Here is a 17,726-nt window from a genome sequence, read left to right as displayed (position 1 = left end):
ACAATAAGAAAGGGCTTTTATAGTCAGTCTTATTTTAGACCATTCTAGGCAGTTGAAACAGTTAGTTTTTGCCAAAATTGATATCTGATTAATTTGTAAAACCATTGAATTTGATGATTTTCGTCTTTATTATCATCTTGTCTAATTTATCTTCTTCTGTAATGTCTGTTGTTATCTGCTTCAAATTTATGTTTTTTCCTTCGTATAATTTCTTTGGTTTTATGAGGCAATGTAGATTTTCTGGTTTGAATTTGAATTTATGTGGGAGATCTAGGTTTAGATATTAGTATTTAACACTACGAGTTATATTCTTTGGTGTCATTGATTTACCTGACAGACAAGTTGCTTTGTCTAGAGTAGAAATTCATGGAGGAGAATCAATCCTAATGAGTGAACTACCCAACAAACATATGCAGCATCATTGAATCTTGTATGAGAGTGAGGATCACCTAGCATCGGTCTTTGGACGCACATAGGAAGACCTGACCTCTGTCAAGACTCAAGAGCAATGTTAGCCATTCTCCCTTTGGCGAGCTCTATCAAGGCATGAATACTCTATCTTGGTAAATATACTCAAGCTGGAAGATGGTGATCATGTTAGACGCTTAGTATATGATAGTGACTTATGTTTACTGGAAAAACTTTCTTTTGCGTAATTGGAAGAAATATGGTTTGACTTGTGATGCTAAAACACAGTATAAGTGGAAATGAAGATGGTGATCTCATTTACATGTGTTTGTTGGTTTGAGTAGGAGTACGATGGGTTCAGGTGGTTGGAATGAAAAGATTTAATTTCCACAAACTTAATTCAATTTGTAAATATGTATATATTCATGCCTATACCCCCATATAGCTATATCTAGAACCTTGCCACCTTCTTAAGGAGTGGCTTATACGAAAAAAACATATCATCTGCTTAAAGTTTTCTAGATTCTGAAGAATGAAATTAACCATTACTATGTGCTGGGCACAATTTGGAAGCTTATGAAGTTTTGTGGTCTTGGCTACACAGGCATTGATCAATAATGCAGTATAAATTAATTTTGCTATGCATGTCATCAGGTTTGTTGATTATGCCAGCAGCTGGATGATAGACCTAACTGTTCTGTTTGTGATACATAAGATACAAATGAAGTACAACATTCATGCATCTTCCTGCAGATGTTGCTGCAGCAGCCGCCACCGTAGTCGTTGGTGGCGTAGTCGCTTTTCTTTCCACTCCTCAACTACCACCACCATTACGACCATTACCATTACCAGTTTATCACCACCGCCACCGCCACTGCTCGTCTTTCCTTTCTTAGAGGAGGACTTGGTACCCCAGTATAAGGTACCATTCTCTACCCATAACAAATAGGCTAGCAATATATTTTTTCCCCTCTATTAATATGGTTCAAAAAAATAAAATAAAGGGTGTTAGAAGAAGTAAATGTACAATGAAAAGGGTGAATATATGAGTGAGTGTTTCTGAAACTGTATGTTGTTTTTATTTGAGAGCACTCACTCCCAAGTGCTTACAGCAGCAAAGACCGGGAAAAAGACCAACCTTACTTTCTTACATTGGGAATTTGAATTTATAAAGTCGAAGCAGTATGTCCTTTAATGACTTACTTATAGTAAAACCTATGGTGATCGTATTATTATATGAATCATGTTTGAAGTTAAACTACTACTCTTTTGAAACAGAATTATAAATCACTCCTTGAACCAGAATCATGTGTATTTTATAAGTTTTAATTTGAACTGGAAAGTGGAATTATAAATAGCTGCACCCAGATATCTATGAAATGAACTCCAGTGTTTTGTTTTTTAATTTTTTGAACGCAAATTATTTTCAAAGATGAACTAATTGCTTACATTCTTAACTTTTTGTGCACAGATTACATATGGGTACTCATCTTCTTGCAACTCAGCTGGAGAACCATAGACAGGTCCTTATGTTTTCTATACTTTTGCTTTGATAGTGATTTCAGTTTTTGTTTAAACTTTTGAAATAGTGTAGTTGTTTTGATGAAGTGCTTGATTGAGGTCTAAGTGGAAAAATTTAAGAACTTTTGTTAAGTATTTTTTTAATCAAATGAATGGTGAAGATGATCGATTAGCTAAAAATAATCTCTCTTCTTTGGTCAGTATTATGAATCTCTACTTATTGAGGCCAGAAGTTAAAAGGATAATAGTATTGCCGTGGCTGTTGAAAAGGCTGTAACAACAAAGATGCAAGACCTGCAGTGCAAACTGGAAAAATACAAAGAAGAAAAAAAAGGCAATAATGGATGTGAGTAAACATCTTGAGAAATCTACTTGTGCTTATAAAAAGACTTTTCTACATTGTCTTTGGTTATCTATTTGATTCTTTACAGAATATATATTCGTCCCTTAACATCCGTACCTCTTTCTTCTTTTTTCAGAAGAATCATATCTAATGAGGGGGCAGGAAGAGTACAAGAAAAACATGAAGGAACTTTAGGTCCTTGAGGAAAGGTTAGCGCGCTCATGTAATACTATCATTTTAAGGGAAGAGGAAAGGAGATTGTATGCAAACATTTAGTGAATGTAAATAATATCTTGAACCTTTGCCTTTTTGTCTTAAGAAGCAAGTGCTCTCCATGCAATTTGACCATGCAATCTGAAGATTTTAACGCCAGTTTTAGGCCAAGTGGAATATAAACCACAGTACCTGCACTTTGTATGAGAATTAAAATTTTAATAGTAGAATACTCCGCAACTTCCTTCTTTAGTAGATTTTGATTGTACTAGAAGAACTCACAAGAGAAAAGGTGTGATGTGGAGGTTAATTTGGTCAAACATATCACTTCCTAATTCATGAGGAAATGAAACATGATACTTGAGTATTATTTGTAGACGAAAGGAATTAGCTTTTGTATATTTTTAATCTAGATCCAAAGAAGAAAATTTATATTGGAAGTAGTATAGACTGCATCAGGATTTAGGAATGTTAAAAACTTTAGGCATAGGGATGCTCTCTTCTATAGCTCTTTACTTATTTAGAACGTGCCTCAAAAAGGGAATAAAGTATAGACTACATCAGGATTTAGGAATGTTAGAAGCTTAATCTCAAAAACAAGAAATGTTTGCAAGAGCACTCTTCTCTTTTAGCATCTGAACCTGTTATGTTAAATCTTGTTCATATGATCACATGTTGAATGTCTTCTATGATTGAGGCTTTGTAGGTAATTTACATGTCCTATAAAGCTTAAAAATTTGTAAGAAGTGTTTTATATTGGCTTCAATCAGATTGTTTTTGTTTAATTCAATTATTATTATTTATTAAATTTTTTAATTTTCATTTTTGTAATAGTATCTTCGTTGTTGAGCATACTCTTTCTATACCACTAATTTCAAAAGTACTCACAATAGGGTGGATGTATCTCACGGATCACCAGAGCATTATGATGTGCATCAATTGCTGCTGTAAATTTCTAAACTCCCCCTTCCTCGTCAATTTCGAAAAAATGACAAATTTGCTATCAGCATTAGTTGATATTGTTTGTTATTATGCTCTTTAGGTTTTTAACTCCATGGAATGGTCGTTGTAGGGCATCTAAGGACTCAGTCTTCTTAGGTCGAAATGATTGACAATTTTGTGTCTAAGATGAAGGTATCATGAGATATGTTTTCCGAAGATGTTACTGTGTGAACGTTGTCTTAAGCTTAAGCAGATCTAAAATGGGTCATTATAGGCTCTGCTTGATTTCTATGGCAGTTGAACATATTATCATACTCTGTTTTCAGGTAAGTGTTTTAAGTAGTTAAGATCTATGCATTATATATATATATATATATATATATATATATATATATATATATATATATATATATATATATATATATATATATATATATATATATATATATATATATATATGCCCATGACTATCATCCTTTGATAATTTTCAACTTTCGTAACTAAACATATTCCAAACCCTTGGCAGGCTTTCAAATTCCTAGATGAGAAGTGTAACCCAAAGTTTGTGGTGATTGTGGCTCAGAAGAATCACCATACCAAGTTTTTCCAGCCTAATGCTCTTGAGAATGTCCCTCATTTAAGAAATACAAATACAAAAAATGCTCTACATGTTTGCCTTTGTTAATTCTATTCCAACACTTAAATAAAAAACAACTGGTTGTTGGCTTTGTGGGTTAGTTCCATGTAACTTCTAAATTACTACTCAATAAATGTAGTTTTACTCAATAAATGTTTTTTAAATTTACTTTACATCATACTTGTACGGTTGTACCCCATACTTGTACGGTTGTACCCCATACATTTTTATTCAAAAAGATAAATATATTTATTAAAAAAAAATAAAACAAAAGTTATAATTTCACAAATAAATAAATTATATTACTAATAAAGGAAACCGTTCATTTTGCACCAAAATGACAAGTTATTACGAAGTTAAAAAGGACTTTGGGGTTTATATTTTGAAAGGTATGATATATGAACTTGTGTCCATAAATTTGAAATGTCGATGATTTGATCATATGGTTTTGCTTTTAAACTCATTATAAATCTTGGATTTATTTCCTATTTGTAAATTTATTTTTGTTCAAATCTGTTAGTAATGGATAAATGTCGTATCTCATAGCGTCGTGCAATCAAAAATTTGAGGATCTAAGATATAAATTTTTATCATTGGTGAGCATACTTTCGCTGTCGTGAGTATCTCTTGGGATTGAAGATGAATTGCAATGAAAAAGTATGTTATTAAACTACTTTTTGTGATTTTAATTTTTAAAAGTGGTTTGTTAAAGAACAATGATATACATACATATCTAATCACTAATATTTCAATATACCGATTGAGCCCTAACTTTAAATTTTACTATTGTTTGTTTATAGTCTATCACCATGACATTCAAAATGCATTAGTAATAGATAAAACTTAAACCTAGAAGTTTTTTTTTAAAAAAAAAATTTAAAAAAAATTGGAGTAAGGATAATTTTAGGTGCAATAATAGCTAGGGATGAAATATCTTGTAAGTGTTTTTGAATTTTTTTTCAACTCAATTTAAGGAAAAGAGTACCAAAAAGGGGCCGGGAGGAGCCAAACAAGATTTAAAACACCTATCAGAATCATATGCTAGATTCATCAGTATATGGTTTTTTTTGTATTATTATTTTATGCTTGTATAACCATATTAATAAAGGGGTTTAAAAGAGATGGGCATGGATCGGAGAGGGAGAGAAGGGGAGAGCGAAAGTGAGAGGATGAAAGAGAGGGGAGGGAGAGAGAAAGAGGAGTCGGGAGATGGAGAGAGAGAGTGAGGGGAGGAGCCAGGAAAAAATGGAGTCGAGAGAGAAGGCAACCCGAAAAAAGAAAGAGCAAAAGGGAGGACGCGAGCGAGCGTGAAAAAATAGAGGATAGAAGAGAGGAGTTAAGAGTAGAGAGAAAAGGGATGGTAGGGAGGGAGGGAGAGAGAGAGAGAGAGAGAGAGAGAGAGAGGGTCAAAAGAGGGACAAAGGGGTCAAAAGAGGAAGCGATAAAAGATAGAGGGGCTTAGAGAGAACGATAAAGAGAGATAAAAAGATAAAGAGATAGAGAGAGGTGTTGGAAGAGAAAAAGAGAGGGACAAGAAGAATAAAAGAGAGGAGGCCAAAAGAAAGAGAGATACAGCGAAAGCTGAGAGATATAATGAGGATCAAAAGAATTTAGTTGAGAAGATGGAAAGCCGCGTTAAACAGTCACTGCTTTTACCATTCACATACAAACCTAAGCATTACAATGATACAATCATTAAAACATATCTAACAAACATAAACCAAACTTGCATGCATGTTTAATAATCTTCAAGATGAAACACATAATTAACATTTACAAATTACATATCATAGCGTTGGGGGCGCGCGCGCATCGCACCAACAACTAGTATTCTTAAAGATAGAAAAACAACAATAAGAGAATACAATAAGAAAAAAAATAAAAAATAAAAAGTAAAAAATAAAAATCTACAGCCCTAGAATTTACACTGTCGTTTTTTTTTTTTTTTTTTCATTCCATCCATTACTCTCTTTTGTCTTCTCTCTTCTCTAATCTCTATTCTCTACACACTTCATCACATTTTCGATTCAAGCATTTTTTTACTAAAGTGGCCTAGAAGATTTCGTATTCCCAGAATCTCATGTAACTTACTTCTATTTCTTAGATCTAATATATGTTCTGTCTAAAATTAGGTTTTTTTTATAGGAAAAAAAAAAATCAATTGGGGTTTCCATAGGATAAATCTTAATCCATTAGATAAATTTAGACTGTACTTTTCTCTTATTCTAAATTGAAGACTTTTTATTGCAAATGGAAGAGTCAATTCGAATGATTATAGGTTTTGCTTTTATTTTCATGACTGTAAAATCCTCTTTCTTTTCCCTTAACAAAGAATTGTGTTTGAGTCCATTCAATTTTGTGCTCTTGTCTCTGTAAATTATATAGTATCTCAAGCTCCACATGGCTCGTTTGAATTACACAATTTATTCTTCTGCAGTTTATCATTCCTGACATCAATTGGGATTCTGCCACAATATACACAATTTGTCTCTTCCACTATTTGGCAATTAAGCAGCATATCAGGTCCTGCATGTACTCTTGCTGAGTTGTTGATGCAATAGGGGGGGATTTGGTGTATATCCTTTTAGCCAGATGTTCCAGTTATGCCTCTTCTCTACTTGATCATCTGTCACTAACATAAATTTAAGTTTATCATGTTCATTCAATACACGCTTTAATGTACTCCCATTTGTATGCTCAATCATGATGGTTTGAGTGGTAAAAAACAGCAGCTAGGTAGTACGAATTCTCAACAGCAATACCACATGAAGTATAAATGAAATTACTCTATAGTTATATGCTTATTATAAATTCATAAAAAAGGATTTGTCTAAATAAAATTTTGTTTGTTTGTCCTATGTTCATGAAGCATGTGGTCTCCCTGTTTGTAGAGTATTATATCACCTAATTTGAGTATGCTAAGTATTTTTTCCTCTACATTGATTATATTGCATTAAACTGACTTAATTCGAATGAAAACTGATTCTCTTTTGAGGTGTCAAGTTTGAATAAATGACAGTTTGGTACAGTATGGTGATTCAATCTAGGATTATTTAGTCTAAAAAATGACAGTTTGGTACAGTATGGTGATTCTCTTTTACATCTACCTATTATGGCTTATTTAGCCTTTTTCGAGTTTTCCCTCTGAAAATCAACTTAATTTGTGAATGCTGATTTCTTCCTTCCATTCGATTGATTATAGGCTTTAGCCTTATAAGTTCTATAAAATTGAAGACTTTTATACCTTGTAATGTTGTTGGCCTTATCTAAACCTGACAATAACTAATGATATTCACTAGTAGAAAAAAGCAAAAAGGCACCGCTCAATAGCCACCGGTTTTAAATAACCGGTGGCAAAAATAGGGGAAAAAATGGGCGGGATTTTGAGGGATTAGTATTGCCACCGGTTCGGTCGGTTCGAACCGGTGGGAAAAATATTTACATATATATATATATTAATATATATATATATATTTATATATATATATATATATATATATATATTTATATATATATATATATTATATGTAAATAATGATCAATAATAAATATAATCTTACGGTAATATGAAAAAAATATGTTAAAAAGATACAATATATTTAAATAATCACCAAATAAATCTTATTTTAACTATCCTAACATATATACTACGGTTGATATTAATCTTCCCTTAAAAAAACAAAATTCAAGCTACTCATATATATTAAGGTTGATTTGCAAACTTCCCTTCAAAAAATACAAATCTAAGTGTAGGCGTCGTTTGAAGCGCGCCTACGTAAAAGCATGTGGTGAATATGCTTGGCAGTCATAAGAAGTGGGAATTGACATATACGATAGGGACACGATTAGGACAAGGAAAGTAGGGAGCCGCCAACAAGTTTTTAAGGAACTTGTAAACCGTTCACGGATCATTTAAGGCAACCACGATTAAGGGACAACGAAGGCAACAACGATTGACCCGTGAAGGTTAGACCCCATTCATAATCCATGAGATTACTAACTCCATATGGTTCGGAACCACGAAAGGAGGATCGGGGATGATGGTACGAAGTGAGTCATGGAGTCACATTCACCCGTATTGGCCTCTACTCGATTCTTATTGTGAAAAGCATTCCTGTGATCTCAAAGGTATACAAACAAAATATTCAATTCGCTCCAAACTATTATTATGCTAAATTGGTTGAATATTAATGCATTATATAATTCTAAAATATTTGTGACCACTTGATTAAACAACAAGATTAAAGGAACCTAAACCGGTTGTCCAAATTATCTTATTAGGCGTTATTTTCAATTACACATTCCGTTTAACATGCAACACGGTGATCATAATAAATATAAGAATAAACATTAATATTGGAAACAATATAGCAAAAAATCCAACAATATAGAATCGTTAGAAAAATAATAGAAATAAAAGGAACAAAATACATTACTTTGATTTTGCTTGCTTGCTACTATAAAAACAATAAACGCATTAGTAATTTCATGGAAAATTAAGTAAACAATAATTAAAATGGAATTAAATTAAATTAAATAGAGTTGATTTGGGGCCAAACCCTGAAACAGTTCTACCTTTCACGCCGTGGTTTAAGAACAGAACCTCGGGTAAAGTACGGACTCCTTGGAGTGCTTAAGGAAGGTATTTTGAGAGAGAAGGGTAGGCTAGTGTTTAGGCTAAAGCATAGAAGAGAAATGAAAGAGTTAATTGATGCCCCGTACATCAGAAATGAGGGGGTATTTATAGAAAAAATGTGCTGAGGGAACACACGGAACCCTAAAAAGATAAAAACCCTAAAAGAGTATTCCGCGACACGGCAAACTGTACCGTGACACGGGAAGTTCCACCGTCAGACGGGAATGTTTCCCGTGACACGGTGCAATTTTTGAGTGATGCGGGATGTTTTTAGCAAACAGGGAAGAAAACGCGTTAGGGTTTACGCGGAAAGGACACAGAAATTCCCGTGTCACAGCAAACTTCTCGTGTCACGGGAAATCTCACCGTCAGACGGGAGAGTTTCCCGTGACGCGTGTCATGGGTAGATTCCTCCCGTGGCGCGGGAATTTCCAGCCCACTTTTCCGTCTAAATACATTTTTAACCCTAATTTCATTCAGCAATCTAAGTGCTGATTGATAATTTCGGGCCTTTTCTGATTTTTAAAATAAGTAAAAAGAAACAAATAAAAGGTTTGGGCCAAAAATAATAAAACAATAAAATAAGAAAGAGGTTTGAGCTGAAATTAAATAATAAATGGGCTGAAATTAAAACTATGCTTTTACCAAACATCAAGACTAATCCATGGACTGTTCAAACATATAAATTTAATTAAATATGATTTTTAAGCACTCTCGGGATTAAATACTGAACCCGACCAATAGTGACGGTGAAAGGTTGTTCATCATCGGGTTTGGTTTTGGGGAGACATTTTTAGGTGTCTACACTAAGCAAATCATATTATTATTGTTAATTGATATGCAATCTTCCCTTAAAAAAATAAAATTCTTAGCTAATTATATTCATATAATATATACTAGATATTACGGTTGGTATGTAATTCTTAGCAAATCATGACTATATCCTTAGCAAATCATGACTATATCAACAATGGTAAGAATTTAAAATGATATGATTAAAAAAAAAAAAATATTCTTAGCAAATCGTATACCATTGTATGTTGATATGTAATATTCCCTTAAAAAACATCTTAGCTAATCATGACTATATTCTTACTATAATATATATACTTCGTATTACATACGGTTGATATTCATTTCTTATAAGACTTTATCTTTCTAGCTTTTCTTGTTGCATTTTCTTGTTTTCTTCACCATGGTGGATGAGTTACCTCCACCAGGGGGTACTCAGTCTTCTCCTCCGGTGAAGCCTCTGATTTCTTTTAGGGAGGCTAGCTGTTGCCTCATCCTTTTAGTGGTTTGACCAAGCGAGGAAGATAGTAGCTACTGCTATGGAATGGGATGATTGCGAAGAAATAGCTCCAGATGGGGAATTGTCTGTTCAATTTAGTAAGGAGACTCTTAAAAAGCTTCGAGATCCTTGGAATTTGACATTGATGGGGAAATCTGTTGGAATTAACGTTCACCCTGGTTTTATGGCAAAACGTGCTTTAATTATGTGGAAAATCAAAGGATCTTTAGAAACGATTGATTTAGGGAAAAATATCTTCCTATTTCGATTTTCTCTTCAAGATGATTTAGAGCGTGCTCTGTTTGGGGGACCCTGGTTCATTTTCGATCATTATCTCATGATCTCTAAGTGGAAGCCTAATTTCAGACCTAATTTGTCCAATTTTGAGCAGATGGCAGTTTGGATTAGATTTCCAGAACTCCCTGTGGAGTATTATGATAAGAATGCTTTGTTCGAAATTGCTAAGGTTGTTGCTAAACCCATCCGAGTAGATTATGCTACTGACAGATTAACTAGGGGAAGATATGCGCGTGTTTGTGTTGAGATTGATCTAAGTCAACCTCTAGTCACTAAGGTTTGGGTGGGAGGAGCTTGGCAGCAGGTGGTGTACGAGAATCTTGATTGCCTCTGTTTTGAGTGCGGCAGAGTAGGACATGATAAGAAGGATTGTTTGTTGGTTAAGGATCGAGTTAACTCGAAGGTTGTCAGTGATATGGGTATTCAAGATCGGGTTGATCAGGTTAATTCGAGCCAAATCGTGTTAAAATCCCCTGAAGTTGTTGATAAGAACCCTTTGGGGGATGATAGGTCTGCTCCCTCTATTCAAGTGGTTCAGAAAAATTCTTTTGAAGCTCTTGCTGGGTCCAGCAGTGAAGGGGTTTGTTTAGGCCCATCTAGTGAAGTGGATCAAGAATATGGTCCATGTACCATGGTCCGCAACAAGAGGAAGCAAAAGAGGAATAATGACAGTGGAAAATCAAGCATTGATAAGAGCAATGTTTCTCTTAAAAACATTGATAATAACAATATTAAGAAAAAATTTAATAATATCAATAATGTAAATAGTATTGATAATAACAATACTAAGCATAAGAAAAAAATTAATGCTGTCATTAACATTGATAATAACAATGTTAGCCTTCCTGTTGAGAATTCTTTAATTCCCTCTTTGAGTTCCAAGAAAGTTTTGGGTGATAATTCCCTCAGTCATCAGATTAAATTGTCCAATAATCTTGTTTGGAAGGAGAAAAAAAGCCATGATATCAATGAAGATATGCAAGTTGAGATTGCTTGTGAAAAGGAAAATGACTTTTTGATTACCAACACTAGTAATCATGATAGTTCTAGTATAGCTGCTCAAGAAAGAAATCCTTTAGCCTTACCTACCATATTTCCCCATTCAAAAGACAGTGTTGAACAAGTGGATGCTATGGCCTTGGATTTACCTCCTGCTATTTCTTTTGTTCCCCCTCTCATTTCAGTTTCCCCTCCTCTTCATTTAATTTCAAACTCCACTCTCTCTGACCATCCAGTTTCTATTCCCTCTTCCCGCCTTTCTACTGAAAATGAGCGATCAAACACATTCCAACCAGTGCAAATCCCCTCCCAAATCTGTAATTCGAACCTTACTAGAGAATCCATCCCCTTCTCCAGTTGTTTACCAGAGAAGGAAGATGTCAATACCCTGCTCGACAGCAATGTCGACCAACCCCCCACCGCTTTCACCTCCTCCGGCTCCTCCGGTGACTCTGGGGCTACCGAATTACGGTGCGATCGCATCCCCTCTAATGAGATCTGTCAGACAACAGAATCTCGGTCCTTCAGCTCAAACTTTGAATCTACTACCGGAAAAACCGTTGATATCCCCCAAATTACCCCCTCCGGTGGTGCTCAGGCAATGTCTTCCTGCGAGGGAGGAATTTCCGAATGCAAAAACTCTGATAGATGCTCTTTTGAGGAAGCAGGAAGGAGTAGCTCTTCCGAAGAGAGATATTCTCGACGGATTACCAATCCCAAAAAGAATGCTGGTAACTCCTTTGCAATTCGTCACTTGCGGGTTCGACATGGGGGTACCAAATCGCCGTATAGCGCTGTTCTTCACCAAGGAGCAAGTGGTGGGAACTCAAGTTCAAATCACTTTCATCAACCCTCCGAAGAGCTTTCAACAAGTGCATGCATTGCTAACTCCGATCAAATTGGAGGATCTAGGGCCAATGAATCTTATGGAGCAGTGGAAGGATTGGGAGAGCTTCTTCCTTCCCCCCAATGCCGGTTTGAATGATGTTCTGAAAGTTACTTTACAGCAACCTCTGCCAAATTTGAATATGAAGATCATCATGTGGAATGTTAGGGGTGCTATTAGGGACGAGTTTGTGCCGCATGCAAGGCATATTGTTGACAATTTTCATCCTAATGTGTTTATTTTTCTTGAAACTAAAGCTACTCCGATGCGTGCTAGGCAAGTTATGTTGCAACTTGGATTTTCTGATTATAAGGCTGTTCCTGCCAATGGTACGAGAGGGGGTATTTGGGTCTTTTGGAAGAGTAATGTGGATTTACTCATCTTTACTGCTGAACATCACATTGTGCATGCTCTTTTTCATTTTCGAAATGATAAACCTGATGTGCTTATTTCTGCTATACATGCACCTTCTATTCCAAATGCTCGTCATGAGATTTGGAGAAAGATGAGGGAGTGCTTGCCTCCTAGTCAAGTTCCTTGGCTTTTCACGGGTGATTTTAATGAAGTTATCAATCAAAAACAGAAGTCTGGAGGTCGTGAGTTTAAGCAAGGGCAAAGCAAGGAATTTACTGAAGATGCAGGGCTTGTCGATATAGGGTTTCATGGAAATCCTTTTACTTGGACTAATGCGAGGGATGGTGTTGATCTAATTCAACAACGTTTGGATCGTGCTGTAGGTAATCTCACTTGGCTTGACGCGTTTCCTAATACTAAGGTACATCATCTTCCCCGTGCCTATTCGGATCATTGTCCTTTATTTATTGATGTGTGTAATTCTAGATCCCTTGGTCCTTTTCCTATTCGATGTAAAGAAGTTTGGTTAGAACACCCTAAATTCAAAGATTTTTTTCTAGCTAATTGGAATGATCCTAATAGCGCATTACTTGATGGTATTAATAATTTTGGCAAGAATATTGTTAATTGGAATCACAATATTTTTGGCAGCCTTAAGTTAGAAAAGAAAAGAATTTTGGCTTGTATTAATGGTATTCAAATTTATTTAGCCAAAAATTACTCTAATTTTCTTGTCAAATTGGAGAAAAATCTGTTACAAGATTTGGATTCAATTTATAGGAAGGAGCGTATAATCTGGGCTCAAAAAGCTGGAGTAAATTGGCGTAAATTTGGGGATCATAATACGAAATATTTTCATATTTTGGCAAAAATAAAAAAATCGAAAGGAAAATTTTTTGCTCTAAAAGATAATGATGGAAATTGGATTCATGATGAAAATAAACTGAAGGATATAGCTTCGGATTATTTCAAGGATTTATTTTCGTCTAGGTTAAGGGATATTTCTGCTAATATTTCTTTCAATCCTATTAATCGTATTTCTGAAGATGATAAAATTCGTATGAGTAGAATTCCTTGTTTTGATGAAATTAAGGAGTGTCTCTTTCGTATGGATCCTATGAAGTGTCCTGATGGGATTCAAGCAAAATTTTTTCAGTTTTTTTGGGATAATCTTGGGAATTCTATTTCTGATTTTGTGATTAAATGTTTTATTGATAGGTGCATTCCTTCCTCTATTAACAAATCATTTATTTCTTTGATTCCTAAGATTGAAGCCCCTTCCCATATTTCAGAATTTAGGCCTATAGGGCTTTGTAATACGATTTATAAACTCATCACGAAGCTGATTTCTGATAAATTCAAGCCCTATCTTAATAAACTCATTAACCCTCTCCAGTCGAGTTTCATTAAGGGTAGGGGGATAGAGGATAATGTGATTGTGATTAAGGAAGTTGCTCATTTATTTAATAAGGCGAAAAAAGGGAAAAATATTGCTGCGCTAAAATTGGATTTATCCAAGGCTTATGACAGCCTTGAATGGAGCTTTATTGAGGAAACTTTAACTACTTTCAATTTCCCTACTTCTCTTGTTAATCTTATTATGTCTTGTATTACAACTCCGAATATTTCTGTGCTTTGGAATGGTGAAATTTCTAAGGATTTTAGGCCCTCTCGTGGTATTAGACAAGGTGATCCTATGTCTTCTTACATCTTTGTTTTATGTCTCGAGAGACTTTCCTATATGATCGAGTCTAGTGTCAATAATGGAGTTTGGAAACCAATTAAGATTTCTAGGTCTATTAATATTTCTCACATTTTTAATGCCGATGATGTTTTCTTATTTGGTTATGCTTCTCTTGATAATGTTAAGGTGATGATGGATATTTTGAATAGGTTTGGGGACTTGTCTGGCTTGAGAATTAATCTTTCTAAGTCCTCTATTATTTTTCCCTCAAAGATGAATCATGTGATTAGAAGCAGTATTAGTGAATTTTTTAATCTTAAAGCTTCTACTACTTTTGGTAAGTACCTTGGTATCGAGATTAGTCCAAACAGGCTTAAGGGTGCGCATTATCTGTCTTTGCTTGATAAATCTATGAATAGGATAAGAGGTTGGCAATCCAAGCTTCTTAATCTGGCTGGTAGGAATACTTTAATCAAAGCAATTCTTAATTCCTACCCTGTGTATCATATGCAAACTAATATTCTCCCTTGCTCAGTTACTAATTCTCTTGAGAAACAGTGCAGGAAATTTCTTTGGAATAAGGTGGATAATATCAATTATTCGCCTAGGATTAGATGGGGTCATGTCACTAAACCTATGGAAATTGGTGGTCTAGGGATTAGAAGGCTTAAGGAGTGGAATATTGCCTTTATGGCCAAGTTAGGGTGGACTTTGCTTACTAGGCATGATAAATTGTGGGTTAGGATTTTCAATGATAAATACTTGAGAAACTCTGCTTTTTTTTATTGCAATCCTTGCACCTCTCAATCTCCTATATGGAGAGATATTCTTAAAGGGAGGCATTTTCTTGCTTCCGGTTTAAGAATTGGTATTGGTAACGGGAAAACCACCTCTCTTTGGTACGATCATTGGGTGGGGGAGAAGCCGCTTTACCTTTATTTAGATGTGGATGTTCCTAACTCCAAAGCTCATTGGTTTGTTTGTGATATCATTAGGTATGGAGATTGGTATCTTGATGACATTCGACATTTGCTGCCCTTATTTATAGTTGATTTGATCTTGGCTACCCCTATCTCTAAATCGGGTAATATGGAAGATTTTATTACTTGGACTTTATCTAAAAATGGGGTGTTTGATATTAAATCTGCTTACCATTTTCTCATCAAGGATTCTTGTATTGTTTCCTCTTTTTGTTCTTCTTGGAAGAATATTTGGAGAATCAAAGCTCCCTCTAAATATAAAATGCTTTTATGGAATTGCATGCATTCTATTCTCCCAGTTGCCCAAAAAGTTGTTACCTTTCTTCCCATTATTACTCCTATGTGCTCTAGATGTGATTTATTTGAGGAGTCTCATATGCATCTCTTTCGAGATTGTTTTTCTTCTCATATCCTCTGGAATGATATTTTTTCTAATATTCATTATCCTTGTAATTTTAATTTTGTTAAATTCATGAATCTTGATTGGATTGAGTGGTTGAATTACAATCTTAGTTTTGATGCTCATTGGAAGATGGTCTTTGTCCTAACTCTTTGGCACCTATGGAGGCACCGAAATATTGCTGTTTTTGAAAAGAAAATGTTCCATGCTCATGCCATGTTTGCTAGATTTTACAATGATTATCAATGTACTAACATAATTATGCAGCATAAAGGCAAAGGGGTTGCTTCCAACTCTGCTAGTTCTTGTTCAGCTGCTGATTCCTCTAAGGATGAAGATGCTATGGTGATTATTCCCCCTGTGGGGTCTGCTGGTGCTGGTTCTAGTTCGAGCTGTGATGGGTCTGTTCTGTCACCAGATTTGAGCCTTCTGCTCCGTTTCTCACCCTCAGAACTGGTCCTGTTATTACTGCTAATTTGGGTTGGGTTTCTCCACCCCCCGGATTTAAAAAAATTCATGTTGATGGATCTTGGAGGATGATCAATAAGGCTGCTGGTGGTGCTGTTATTCGTAATGAAGATGGCACTTGGTTCCTTGGTTTTTCTAGTAAGTATAACGCGGTTACTGCTCTTGCTGCTGAACTATATGCTCTCAGGGATGCCTTGGCCATGGCTATTTCCTTTGATATTGAAAAGGTTGAGCTGTACACTGATGCTTTGTCCATAAAAGTGATGTTGGACACTATGAATTATAATGCTCATCATCAACTTGCTGCTACTATCAATGACATAGCTACTAGTATCAACAGATTCAAGGAGTTTGAGCTTTTTCATATTAGGAGGGACTTGAATGTGATGGCTCATACTTTAGCTGAAGTTGGGAACGATATGGCTATTGGATACAGAAGCTATTTCACTGTTCCAGACAGTGTGAAGGCCTTATATGATAGAGATTTGGAATTGGCCGTGGTTGCCCCTGTTGCTGCTGATGCTGCAGCTGTTTAGTCTCTGCTTCCTCCTCTCTGTGCTTCGATGTCCTACTGCTTCTGCTTTTGTTTATGGGAGGTGGCTGCTTTGTTTGTTGTTGTTTTATTTCCTAGCTTCTAGTCTGAACTCTAGTTTCTTGTGTTTCATTTGTGGTGATGTGATTACCTTCATCAATTTTCTTTGTAATATTTTCGATGTAAGGATGATCTTTTAATTTATATATTCCGATGTTGTGTTAAAAAAAAGATATTCATTTCTTATATGATTAAATCATGCAATATTCTCTAATTCTCTTTACTTTTTAATTTTTATCCCAAATTTTCCAAAAACATCTTACCTAACCGGCCATTATAAAAAAGCATTAATGTGATTTTTTTTATCACAACCACTAAATAACTTTAAACGTTATTTTTTCTAGTGGCACAAACTTTAAAGCTTATACAAAATACCAATACGTCGAATGAAAATATTACTATACAGGCTAGGGTTATCTACTTATGGACTATTCCATCTTTTAATAATGCAAACGATGTACATTCTCTAGAGATGGTTTTACTAGATGAACAGGTATGTAATCTAAATGTTTGTCATCATTTTTTATATATGTGTATAAGTTGTGCTAGCATCTTGCGGAGTTATCTTTCCGGAATTTCATTAACCAATACATTATTAAGAGATGGTAATCAACAAAAGATGATCAACATCCAATTGGAGGATTTGCAATAAGTAGAATATAATTTTTTTCCATTAATAAATACAATGTTTTTAGTCATATCTTATCATGCAGTATTAAGCTTTTTTATTTAATTCATGACACCTAATTTTTTTTTATTATTTTTTTTTTGTTATAGAGAAAATGTCTTGGATTGCACATTGTGGAATACATATGCTGACCAACTAAGAGACTATTTAGCCGAGCATCCAAATCGACAAGTTTTTATTGTCATTCAATTTGCAAAAATCAAGGCTTTTCAAGGTATATTTACTTTTTAAATTTTTTATTCATTATAGTGATTTATTTTCACTTTATATGTGTGTCGTTTGAATTCTTTCTATACAATATAGGTGTTGTTCAATTACTAGAATATATATGTGTATTTTATTCTAAAACATTTGAACATTTCTAAAGAGACACTTTATTTGTTTGTT

Source organism: Chenopodium album, chromosome 22 (genome assembly GCF_948465745.1).
Source record: "Chenopodium album chromosome 22, dcCheAlbu1.1, whole genome shotgun sequence".
Taxonomy (NCBI): Eukaryota; Viridiplantae; Streptophyta; class Magnoliopsida; order Caryophyllales; family Amaranthaceae; genus Chenopodium; species Chenopodium album.
The sequence above is the reverse complement of the archived record's forward strand: the minus strand, read 5'-3'. Positions refer to the sequence as shown.